Raw genomic sequence first — 12,838 nt, 5'->3', positions numbered from 1 at the left:
AGGTATTTGCCCCTTTACACGGGTGAAGACACTGAAGTGGAGGAAGCTAAGGAACTTGCCCAAGGTCACGCAATCAATAAATGAACCAGTCAGCCAGTCCCATGGGCCGCAAAGGACAATGCTGCAAAGAGAATGATGGGAAAATCCTGCGCAAATCCCTAGAAATCACAGAAGCCACAATGCCCCCCCCCCCCCCCCCCGCCTAAGGCAAAACCAGGGTCTGAAGAATGATCTTACTCCCAGGAACCAAACTCCTGGGCCTTAGTTTGCGCATCTGTACAGTGGGCACCAAATCACCTACTTCGCCAATGATAGATTCTTCTGAAAAAGATAGCGTGGTTAAAATATAGACTTCTTTCTTCATCTCTGAGAGACTCTGAAGCCAAACAAATGGATTTGAGTCAGCATAGCCAACTGATTGAGTTTTATCCATGGACAGTTTAGATCCTTCCCTAGTTATTGATTTATTTTTAACCTATAAAATGGAAATAATGATCACAGCTATGTCATGGGGTTCTACTGAAAACTAAATAATATTACACGTGCAAGACATGCTCTGAACACCAATCCCTGCACATAATACATGCTCAATAAATATTCAATATTAACAGTAATGAAGAATTCAGAGCTACAGTGTGTGTTACGCTGTTTTTAATTGTAACGAGATTGCGAGACTTATTTTGATGAACCAGAGCGTTGTAGTTTGAGTAAGAAATAAAATAAATATGCCACGACAGAACTTTAACCTAATAACGTGACCACTCCCAAAGTTTAGCATATTACTGGAAATGGCTAATGGAGCACCAGCCATTATTCATGATACAAGCAGTAAGGAATCATGCATAATGGAACAGAGTCCCTGCTAACAGCAGATTCGCACACGATAATTTAAACTTGTTTGTATGGAAATAAAGGACGACTCTTTGAAGTGAGCCTTAATGAGATTCTGCTTGATCTTCAGTGTGTCCTGGGAGAGAGAGTTCAATTTCTCCTCCAGCATCCGGCTCCTGTTGCTGGCGTGTCGGCAAGAAAGGGCCGGCTTAAATTATGAATGGCCTCCTTGTCTTTATGATAGCAGGTGAGGAGTCGGCTGCGCATGTGGGGGCGCCGGGGAGATGGAGAGAAACGACCAAGGAACCTCAGAGGAGGAACAGGGAGGCGGGGCCAGAGCCTCCCAAGGCGTCTGTGGCAGAAAGGGGAGCTGGAGCTGGACCCACGCTCCAAGATGAAAACGAGCTGTTGGCCCGGCAGGGACACGCGGGAAGTCTCCACCTGGCCCTTGCCTTTCCGGGAGCCGTGAGTGCTCCAGAGGGCCATGACGGCATCCCACACCTGTGCCGCAGGCAACGTGGCACGGTTGCCACTGCCACGTGACCGCCGGGCCGACCTGCAAAGGTTTTCCTTCACCTGCTTCCTCTTGAGACCATTTTCAAACCTTTGGGCTCAACTACCATAAGGGAGCTTCTGAGACCACGTGCTTGCTGAATTCCTCCTGCCCTGTGGCCCCAGAGCCATGGCCTGACCCAGAGGTGCAATGGCGGACACGAGCAGAACCTCTGTGAGCCCATTTTACAGATGAGGAGATGGAGGCCCACAGGCAAAGCTCCCCACCCAGGCCAGTAAGCAGTGGGACCTGGGTTTGCACCCAGCACGGGACTGCTTCCTGGGTCCACATCTTTCCGTGCTCTGCACCCCTCCTACCGCTCCCCCTCACCGAGGCGCCTGCCCTGAGTGTCGCCCTCAGCTGGGCACTGCCAAGGAGGGGATCGGATGTGCCCAGGACCACAGCCTACGCTCTGCTCAATACACAGCCACTTTGACAAGGGCACCTCAAGAAGTTCATGGGAAAAAATTGAATTTAAAGTGAGTTCAACTGAATGCAAAAAAAAAAAATTGAAATGCATGCGCAGTTTCTTCATAAGATGCATTTTCTACGTATTTTGAAAAACGTTTTCCTGTTCAACCAGCGAAGCTACTGAGCTTTCCACGAGTTAAGACAACAACCCCAAAACACAGAGCTGGTAACCGGGCCACACTCTTGTTTAGGCCATGGAGTACACCTGCATTAACCTCCGTGTGCGGAGGCTGTGTGCAGGTGGGGACAGAGCAGTGAACAAGACAGGTCAGGTGACAGCCCTCAGGGTCCCTACACTGTACAGGGAATCAGGCTATGAACTAAGACACACAGGCAACAATACAAAGGTCATTTCTACAAAGACAGTGGCAGGAAGAAGTGGCAGGGAGTTACAGATTCTGGGGGCGCTGGTCTGAATGGGGTGATCTCGAGAAGGTGACGTTTGAACTGAGACCTGAATGAAGGGAGGGAAATGGGGGGAATGCATTCCAAGCAGTGGGGTTTTCATGTGCAAAGGCCCTGGGGCAGGGGTGAGTTGGGGGGGCATCAAGTGGATTAACGTGAGTGAGGGTGAATTGCATGCAAGTCCGTACTGCTCACCTCTTAGGGCCACCTCGCAAAAATACCAGCTCCCGTCCCCACGTCCCCTTGCCTGGAGGTCTCCCCCTCTGCCGGCCCCCCTGAGTTTCTCTGGTTGAGTTTTATTTCCCAGGGTAGAGGCTCAGGAATCCAGTCCCTTCCCGAATCACTTGAATTGGCCTAGGATACCTGCCCCAGGAGCTGAAGAGGACGGGGCCAGCGAGCAGCGTCTGTGCAGGCGCCACTTGGTCCCTTCACACCCACAGCTGGCTCTGCTGCCAGAGATACCAGCCTGGCTCTGTGTGGCACAGGGCGTCCACGCGGCTTATCCCACGGAAACATTTCCGTCCTGGGAGTGGTGGCATGCGGTGGCGTGTCGGGATTTGTAATACTGGAGCGCTTCAATGCACATCAGCGGCCCCCTTGGGGGCGGGGATGGCGTTTGAAATATCAGTAGCAGGAGTTCTGGGGCCCCAGGCCCCACGTGGCGCCCCGCTCTCTCCTCTCGCCGTGCCTCCCGTCCAGTCGGGCTACTTCCTGCCACTGACCGGACCCTGCACTCTCCACGCTTGGGATTGCCAACCACAGCCGCGAGCCAGAACACGGCAATCACCTAAAATAAAGAGATCCGGGATGAGCCTTTGAGGAAACACCGGCCTTTTCCTCAGAACCGTGCATTCCATTTCATCATTACGCTGCGATGCTGGGAGACCCACAGGAAAACGATTCTCCTACTTGATCCGGTCCTGAGGTCGCGCCCATTCAACGACACGTTCACGCCAACCACCCCAACGTCTTCACGTTGGCCCTTTCTCCTCCTCCTTCTGTTGAAAGCAGCACTGGAATTTCATTGTCTTGAGTGGAAACAGGGAAGTGCGCTGCAGACTGAAACCCCACGTGCTTCCATGGAATTTCACGATGAGACTGCCTGTGATGGAGATGACCTCGTATTCACCTACGATCTCTCCGGCTGCGAGTTCAGATTTCATGCCAATTAACATGTTAATGACATATATCATTTAAAGAGCCTATCATAACTTTTATCACATCGTGTTACATCTATTTCCTTGTAATTAAATCAGAATTACAGGGTGTAATTACTTTCCTTTTCCTGAATACCCATTCCTTTTCAGACATTTAAGTTCAAGTGCAGGTACTAAAAGACACTTGAAAGTAACAGCCTAATAAAAATATTATCAATCAATGAACGTGTTGGGTTTCTCCTACCCTTCCGTTTCTTTTCGACAAACTCTGTTCTCCCCATGTTCCTTGGGTGACAGGCGGTGGCTGGCTGTATCCGGGCAAATGCTTCGTACGTTTTGTAAATCCTCAGGGCTCTGGTCTCCATTAATGTGCAGCGTTCTCACACATAAATATAATTACACACAATTAGTGACGGAAAAGGATCAGATAAGGTTTATTAAGGAAATATCCCATAATTACCCAAGTCCAAGGCTTCCCTTTACGTGTTAATCCGACCCAAGGTGGGAGGCTGTAGTTCTCCCCCCTGCACAACAGCTGTTGACTTTGATCCCACTTTGGGGAGAGGGCTAGGTGATGGTGGGATCAAGGAACGAGTGTGCTTTATTTGAAAGACTTGACCATGGTCATCTTGCAAAGACTACATACCCAGAGGCAATCGACTGGCCACATCCGGTCCTCTGCACTCTCCCCAAAATTGGATTTAAAACTTAAAATTGTTTCAAACCTTATTTGCAAACTTTCTTTTTTTTTTTTTATAAGATTTCTTTGTCTATTTGCAAGACAGAGTTACAGAGAGGCAGAGGCAGAGAGAGACAGAGAGAGAGGTCTTCCATCCACTGGTTCACTCCCCAGATGGCTGAAACGACTGGAGCTGTGCCAATCCAAAGCCAGAAGCCAGGAGCTTCTTCCAGGTCTTCCACGTGGGTGCAGGGGCCTAAACACTTGGTCCATCTTCTACTGCTTTCCCAGGCACTTTAGCAGGGAGCTGGATCTGAAGTGGAGCAGCCGGGACTCAAACCTGTGCCCACATGCGATGCTGACTCTGCAGGCAGCGGCTTTACCTGCTACGCCACAGTGCCAGCCCCATGAACTTCATTACTATAACTTCAATACGAGGGGTCTTCGAGCAATCATGGAAAATGCCTATTATGAGAAAGCTATGCGTGCGTTTCAAAATTTTTTTTGTGTGTGTGCACCAAAGCAAGTATCTTTGCAATGCATCTTTCTTTGAATTTTTTGGAGGTCCCTGTGTCAATCTAAGAACATGTTTGCAATCGACAGGCTTGTGCTCTTCTACGTCAGCTTGTTAGAATTATGTAGGCAGACCTACGACATATCATTTGAGGATCCAGCCACTGCAAGACAGCTTCTTTGATGTCAGGAAGTTCCGCATACACAGATCAGTTCAGCCATTCATTCTGCAAATATTTACTGAGTGCCCATCATGGCGAGGTGCTGTTTTAGTCCTCAGCTAGGAGTAACACAATCAAGGTCATTTTTGCCATGGTGGCAGCATGCGGGGTAAAGAGAGCAGATCGTGAAGTAAATGCACGACGGATGAATAAGGGAGTCGCAGCTCACGAGGCCAGCAGAGGACGGCAGAGCAGGTGCTAAGAAGAGGTGCTGGGGGCGGCTTATTCTAGAAAGGGCGGGGAGTGAAGGCCTCTCAGAGGCGCTGATCTTAAGCCGAGACCCGAGGGAGAGGAAGGAGCAAGGGGGACTCCGGGAACAGGACCACCTCCCCCGAGGGGGGCGCCACGGGGTGTTTTGGAAGAACAAAGGGCAGGTGAATGTTCTTCCAAGGCCACAGGGACAGTGGAAGAAAGATGGACCCATCTGGGTAGCTCTGTGGGCTATGGACAGTGTTACAGATCTTGTACAAAGAGCGACAGGAAGTAGTTAACGAAATCCATCCAAATCACCATTTGGGAAGGAATTCCGTGGTGTGGAGGCCGGATTCGGACAGGACGGGGGCAGAAGTTGGCAGATATTTAGGAAGCTGTTGGTGCCACCCAGGTGAGTAAAGGAAGCGTCAGTGCAAAAGTGAGCCTGTGATCGGCAGGTGGACAGCAGGGACTACTAACTAGCTGCGGCAGCTTGTGGGGATGCCCACGTCGTCCTGGCCATTTGTGGAACACAAGGATGGGAGCTTCTGCTGCCAGGCATTGCTTTACGACCTGGGAATGCAGAAGTGGACAAAGCAGGCACCATCTCTGCTCTCAGAGACCCGAGAAAAGGGCGAAACTCACCCAGCTTGTAACCAGTCGTTCCAGTGTAACAGGAAGTCCGTGGTGGCCAGTGATTGGCAGAAAACTGAAACATGGCCTGGGGATGGGGAAGGACAGAGAAGGAGGGGGGGCAGCACCTGCGCATTTCCTGCCCAGGGGTGGCCACCTGCGCAGCACAATGTCCACCCACCCTAAAGGAGAGACATCAGAGGTGGCCGCCGTTCCTCCGACTTCCTGATCCCAACCTTTGCCTCGATTTTCACTGGATGCCAGCCCCAAGTCTGCATCACTCCAGGTTCTCTCACGATGGCATCGTGAGCAGTGGGGGTGCAGCGTGACCTCACTCGCCACAGCCGCACCTGCTGAAGCCTGGCTCCCATCTCACCAGAAAAATCCCAGAGGTTTCTTTCCTCCCCCACCGCACAAGCCCCAGCTTTCTTTCTGATTTCTTTGTTCCCACAGAATCCAGTCCCACTTTCCTCTCGTAGGTGCAATGACACCAAGCCTCCTGGTGGAGTCAGGAAAACAAAGGCCTTCTGACAAAACCAGTTTATTGGATCAGTTTGCCCCTGGTCCCCTCCCAAGTGGCTCAGGACAGAATTCCTCCAGGAAATGCTGGTGAACGCCATTCTCACCTTGTAGATGGGCTGTGGGTTGGCATATGCCCACAAGGTCCCCACGCATGCGCCCAGGACGTGGCATCTCTTGGAAACAAACAGGAACACGGTTTCTTCCTGCCTCTCATCTCCTGGGTTGACTCTCCCTGCACAATGCAAATCAGGCCGAGAGGAGAAAGCAACCGAACTTCGGCCACACATCTGTGGATGCTGGTTGAGGGCAGGTGAGCAAACCACAGCCGGTGGAAAGGTCGTTCCGGTACGTAACCACGCCCACGGCTGTCCTCATGTGCCACACAGACCAGCGCAGGTGCATTTCATTAACTACTTCTTGTCATTCTTTGTACAAGATCTGTAACACTGTCCACGGTCCACACAGCACGGGGCCGCCCTAGCTCACACAAGCGGGCTCAGCTGTGCTCCGATACAGCTATCCTTCTGGGCCCTGAAGTTGGAAAGTCATGTGATTCTCATTCTCATATGACACCAAACGTTCTTCTGTACGCTTTCTTCCCACCCACTTAAAAATGTGCAAGCAATTGCCGGCTCGCGGGCTTTTCCAGAGAGGCCGCTGCAGGACGGACCTGGCCTGGGGGTCACAGCTTGCCTCTGGCATCGCGCACCGTGCTCTCTGGGTCAGAGCGGTGTCTACCTGTTTCCTGGTCTCTGCCCCTCCGCCAGGTTGCGGGTTCCCAGAATGTGAGCCCACCCCTCCCCCAGAAATGCTACCCTTCGGGTCTCCCAGCCTGGAGTCTGAGCTCTTGAGGGGAAGGGTCCTTCTTGCCCACCCTGACGTCCCCAGCCTTCAGCACAGAGCCCAGTGCCAGTGCCACGCAGAGCATCTGTTGGGCACTTCTCATGCCGGTCTCTAATACCGTCAACGCTTAGGACGTCAACGCTTAGGACGTGATAGAACCATTACTTGCCAGCAAACAGAATAATTAACCACTTCTCAGAACCTGGTGGAATGAGCAACAAGGGAGAAGAAAGGGGGCCGTGGGCACCTGTGAGCAGTGTGTCCAAATGACTTCCGGGAGACGGGGCCCATCGCCCCTACTCTGCAGCACTTCCGTCAATTTCCAAATGAGTCAAGGCCATTTCCTGACAGTCTGGGCGGAAAGGGCCAAACCCGAGGGCTCCTCTTCTGTCTTCAGCATTTTACAGTTAAGAGCTGGCCTTGTCTAAAGCTCAACCCATCATTGCCATTAATATTGAGATCGGACACTTTGATCCAGATGGAACCTGACTGCCCGCCTCAAGCCAAGCCTCAGCTGCTGGCAAAAGCATCTTTCGCGGTGGACGTCATCCGGGCGGCTGATGTCTGTCTCAGCGCGGTGGCGGGTGCGCTGGTGATGGCGCGATGGGGGGCTCGTGTTGCGTGAACCCTTCCCCGGTTGTTTCTGTTCCAACTGACAGGCTGGGCCTCCGCTCCCTGGGCCCGCCTGCGCATCTCACGGAGGCGGTCACTGACTCCCTCTCTTCTGATTAAGCCTGAGCAATGATTGGGATAATTTAGGACGTGCACCGCTTGGATCATCTGTACAGTTACAACAAATAAAACATTTTAATATGAGCAGTCACTGCGCGTTTGCCGTATCACATTGCTGAGAGCTGAACGGATGCCAAACGCAGGAACAGCAGGGGGATGTGAACTCTGGAATGATGACACTAACAAGGAAATCACAAAAGGCCCAACAAATGGCATTTGTGTTAAATCAATAATGCTCTGTTTGGTTTTTTTAATTCTAATCTTTCTTTGAAAAAAAATTATCTTTCTAAACAGTTGGCGATTCCTATTCTTGTTCATCTTCCTGAACATAATTAAAAACATGCTGTGGCGTCTACTTAAGACATCAACTTTCCCAAAGCTGTCTTGTCCACTGCGCTTTAAACAAAGACACTTGTTTTGGCATTGTGCCCTTAATTAATCATTTGAGGCTTCATTGCTGTACCCAAAAAAAAAAAAAGGGTCTTTGTTTAATGACTCATCCCAAGCCCAATTTCTACAGAACTTAATCAAGTACAGAACCAACTTTCTAATCAGCGTAGATACCAAAACCAAAACATGAATGTACGTCTTGCTTCCAGGATGTTACTTGATAAAAGAAATGTTGGTACAGGCTGCCGCTTAAGAGTTCTTCTAGATGAGCAGGGCCCGTTGCTGTTGGAGTTGAGAATGGAGCCCGTCCTCTAAGGAAACAGAACCTGTGACGAGCGCTAGCACTTGGGCCTTACAGAGCAGGGAGCCGCCTTGAAGGGGCCTTCAGAAGTCACATCTTCACCTGCGATGGCCAGGTTCACTCTGGGAATCCAACCCCAGGGGATTGCGGAAGTGCTGAGCCCACCCTGGCTGACTTGCCACTCACCTGGATCAGCCCGTGGACTCCTCCTTGACTTCTCTTGGCCTTCAAGCCTCCAGCGCCACTCTGTCTTACCCGGCTTCCCGTCTCCAGCCCTGAGCAGCCACTGAGCAGACCCTGAGAGAGGAAAAGGCAGAACAGGGGCGGGTGTTTGGCACAGCAATGAAGTCACTGCTGGGAATGCAGGCGGCCCTCACCACAGTGCCTGGTGCCAATCCTGGCTCGTCGGCGTGAATCCAGCTCCGTGTTAACGCACTGGGAGGCGGAAGATGCTGGTTCAAGCACGTGGGCCCCTGCCACCCACATGGGATCCCAGGTGAAGTTCCAGGCTCCTGGCTTCAGCTGTGCCCAGCCCCAGCTGTTAGGAGTATTTGGGGTATGACTAGTGGATTGAAGCTCTCTCTTTGTCTCTTTCTCTGCCTTTCAAATAAAATGAAGGAGAGAGAGAGAGAGAGGAGAGAGAGGAGAGAGAGGAGAGAGAGAGAGAGGAGAGAGAGAGAGAGAGAGAGAGAAAGGAAAGAAGAGGAAAGGAGGAAGCAAGGGAGAGAGGGAGGGAGGGAGGTCAGAATGCAGCTGTAAGTCAGGCCAGCTCTGGTCCAGGACTTGAAAAAATGTCTCCATAGGCCACAGTGTTGCTGGAGGAGCAGGTGTAGCATCGACTACAGCCGGCTTAGAACACTGATCGGCTACAGGACTCGGTGTATGTGGCACCTGAGAAGTCTGAGCACTGTGTCATCGACATCATTTTTTGTTATTGTCACCATTACTGCTATCACTACTTTGCCTTCCTTGGTGAGGATTTTAAGTCTGTGGCACTGATCACGGGCAGCGTTTGCACCGTTTGATGGCCTGCAGCTCGGTGCCCCCTTCTGCTGCGGCAAGCCAGGTATTACACGGCCTGTGAAGCTCATTTCTGGGGCGCTTCCCTCAGCCAGGCCCTGTGTCCGGCGCCTCGGAGCATCTTCTCTATCAGACAACTGTAACTTCTATAAGGCAACCGTCGTCCCTGTCTTACAGATCAGCAAGCGGAGGCTGCACGAGACCAGAGCTGCCCTCCGGCCGGGGCTGCCTTGGCCTCCCTCCCTTCCGACATGATGTGGGATCCCAGGGGGCCTCACCCCACACTTGGTCCCAACCCATGCAAATAAAGCAAACCGAGCATCTCCCTAAGAACCCTAGGCAGCCTCAGAGTCTGTGAATCCCAGTGTGCTGGGAATTCTCCGGAAGCCATCAGGACACAGTGGTTAAGAGCAGTTCAGAATCTGCAGATGGGGCCTCAAGTCCCAGCCCCCACAGTGAACTGCTAGGAGCCCTCCATAACCTCTCTGAACCTCAGCGCACTCACTTTACTTATTTATTTATTTATTTATTTATTTATTTTAAAAGCATTTTTCTTAAAGATTTTATTTATTTATTTGAGAGGTAGAGTTACAGACAGTGAGAGGGAGAGACAGAGAGAAAGGTCTTCCTTCTGTTGGTTCACTCCCCAGGTGGCTACAATGGATAGAGCTGCGCCGATCCGTAGCCAGGAGCCAGGTGCCTCCTCAAAGTCTCCCCTGTGGGTGCAGGGGCCCAAGGACTTAGGCCATCTTCTACTGCTTTCCCAGGCCACAGCAGAGAGCTGGATTGGAAGAGGAGCAGCCGAGAGTAGAACCGGCTCCCGTATGGGATGCTGTCGCCGCAGGTGGGGGATTAACCTACTGCACCTCGTCAGGGTACTCACTTTAAACACGTGGCTAAGAGGAGTGTGGCCTCCTGGATGGGACTGAATGTGCTTGATCCAGCAAGAGCATCTGACAGAGCACCCCCACCTAATAAGGCGCAACCGCATTGCCCATGTAGAGTTAGCATTAGGGGTCCCTCCTGCCCCGGGCTGGGGGATTCTTCCCGTCTCCCCTGCCTGTTGCCGGCAGCTCCAGCTCCTCCAGGGACCAAGGCAGGCTGCTGAGCAAGGGCAGGAAAGGACCAGGTACGGCCCGGCCCTGAGCAAGGCTGCGGGGCTGGCTTGTGTGCCGGGGGGGCTAAGACACGGTTTCCCACGTGCCTCTCGCGCTCCTGCAGAGGTGTCGGGATCCCCTGCTGGACTCCACACACTGTGTTTTCCTCCTTAACACTCAGGAAGAGCAACCCAAGAGTCCTCGGCGTGAGGGTCCCATGAGGCTCCCTACTTGACGGTGAGTCCCAGGGACCAGGACCGTGTGCCACACTGGCCTCATTCTGCACGTAGCTCCTCAGCACACAGCACAGGCCTCCACATACGGCATGTGCTCAGTTAGCCTGGTCAAACACACCTGCCCCTGGCACTGGTGCTGTGGCAGGGGGTAGAGCCACCGCCTGCAGTGCTGGCATCCCATAAGGATGCCAGTTCGAGTCCCGGCTGCTCAACTTCTGATCCAGCTCTCTGCTATGGTCTGGGAAAGCAGTGGAAGATGACCCAGGTGCTTGGGCTCCTGCAGCCATGTGGGAGACCCAGAAGAAGCTCCTGGCTTCAGATTGGCCCAGCTCCAGCCATTGTGGCCATTTGGAGAGTGAGCTGAACAAGTGGATGGAAGATCTCTCTCTCTCGCTCTCTCTCTCTCTGCCTTTCAAATAAATAAATATTTAAATAAACAACAACAACAGAAACATACGTGCCCCTATGTCCATGCATGCACGCTTATATCCATCCCTGTCTACATCCGTATTTGGTTGCTATGACTCAAACACCAGGGCAGGTGTCCTGAATCAGATGTTTCTAAGAGCAGGCAGGAAATGAGTCAAGAGAGGGAGCGGGAGAGACAGTGAGGAGTGATGCGGAGTCTGGAAAACTAGAACATGCACCCCAGCTGCTTCCCCATGGCTCCCCCAAGTTGCCACTTGTCATATTTCCCCTTTAGTCCAGAAGAGGCTAGAAAATTCTGTTTTTAACCTGTTGGCAACCACTCCCGATGTTTGGAACACACCGCTCAGGTTAAATATACTAGCTCTCCAGCCAACACTGGAGACCTCTGCTGCCACACAGCACTGGAGAAAGGGGTGTTTCTCTTCTACTCTCTTCTCCATTGATACCAAGTCACGGCATTCCAGGCTCTTTGCATGGAGAGGTTTGGCCACCTAGAGGCAGGTGGAAGAATGAGACAGCCTCAAGTGACCTCTTAATCCTGCAGGTTCCGTTCATCCCCTGAGCCTCTGGCTCTGTTTGTGTCTGGGCCTGGTCCAGCTCCTTGGCCAGCCACTTCTTCCTCCCATCTGCATTTGCATCAGCCATTTAGTGTGATCCCATGGCCACAGGAGGCTCAGGTGTCCTGCCAGGCCTGAGAGTCATTGTGTGTGCGCCAGCCGTGTTGCTAGGCAACCAGCAATGACTTCACCAGGCGACACACAGAGAGAGGCATACGGGCTGGGCTCCTTCTGCCAGCGGATGATGAAATCAAGGCAAGCCGGTCACCCGAGATGAACTCGGGAGGTTTCCGTGCTGTCCAGAGCCGAGCCACACTCTTTGCTAGGACAAGGGTCCACTCCGTTTGTCCCCATGGGTGCTAGAAGCTGATGCTTTCACAGGTTGGGCAGGGCCTGGTTGGTGGACGTCTAAAGGCTTCACTTCTTGAGTGAGGAATTGAGTGGCAAAATTTTAAGCGTTTACTCTCCTCTACCTGCAATTCATGGCTGAGGACTAATCTTCAGGTGTGTTTGGGTGCATAGGATACGGACCACCTGGAGGGGATGGGGCTGCAATGGTTAAAGAGGTTGACCTGCTGGCTGTGAACCTCAGCTCTGCCACTTGCAAGTGGTGCGAGCTCCAGCAAATCACAGCACTTCCCTGACTGGAGTCAGTCTCCTCATCTGAGAAATGGGGCTATTAAAGCACCTACCTCGTGTGGTGGCCGGGAGACGAAGTGAGTAGGAAACAAGCCTGCACGTGGCAGGCACTCTTTTGATGGGAGGCATTTTCCCCTCTGTTGGGACCGGATAAGCATGTTTAGTTTTCCAAGTCAAGAGATCCAGCAGGATTTTCAAAGGATGATTCAATCCCTCTGGGCTAATACTGAGCAATTAAAGATTAATCACTTACAGGAAATATCCAGCATCCACGGCATTCATGTTTGTGTTAAAGCCAGTGTTTAAATTATGCTCACTATAGCCTTTAAGATTGATTGATTGATTGAATAGAAAGGCAGTGTACACTGGTTCACTCCCCCGATGACCACAATGGTCCAAGCTCGGCCAGCCCAAAGC

The 12,838-nt window shown here is 52.0% G+C and overlaps 1 protein-coding gene and 1 long non-coding RNA gene across 16 annotated transcripts in view; one reads left to right on the top strand and one right to left on the bottom strand.

The window, feature by feature from the left end:
- Window positions 1-12,838, top strand: part of TSHZ2 (teashirt zinc finger homeobox 2) — a 481,149-nt gene that overhangs the window by 406,835 nt on the left and 61,476 nt on the right. The gene's annotated exons all lie outside the window — the stretch shown is intronic.
- On the bottom strand, window positions 6,181-8,977 carry LOC103352239 (uncharacterized). Its single transcript, XR_016215746.1, has 2 exons — window positions 8,630-8,977; window positions 6,181-7,931 (listed from the first exon to the last, which is right to left on the bottom strand). It is a non-coding gene; the product is annotated as an uncharacterized LOC103352239 (long non-coding RNA).

The sequence above is a fragment of the Oryctolagus cuniculus genome, chromosome 11, assembly GCF_051225735.1.
Source record: "Oryctolagus cuniculus isolate XC-2025 breed Fujian yellow rabbit chromosome 11, ASM5122573v1, whole genome shotgun sequence".
NCBI lineage: Eukaryota > Metazoa > Chordata > Mammalia > Lagomorpha > Leporidae > Oryctolagus > Oryctolagus cuniculus.
The sequence above is the reverse complement of the archived record's forward strand: the minus strand, read 5'-3'. Positions and strand labels throughout refer to the sequence as shown.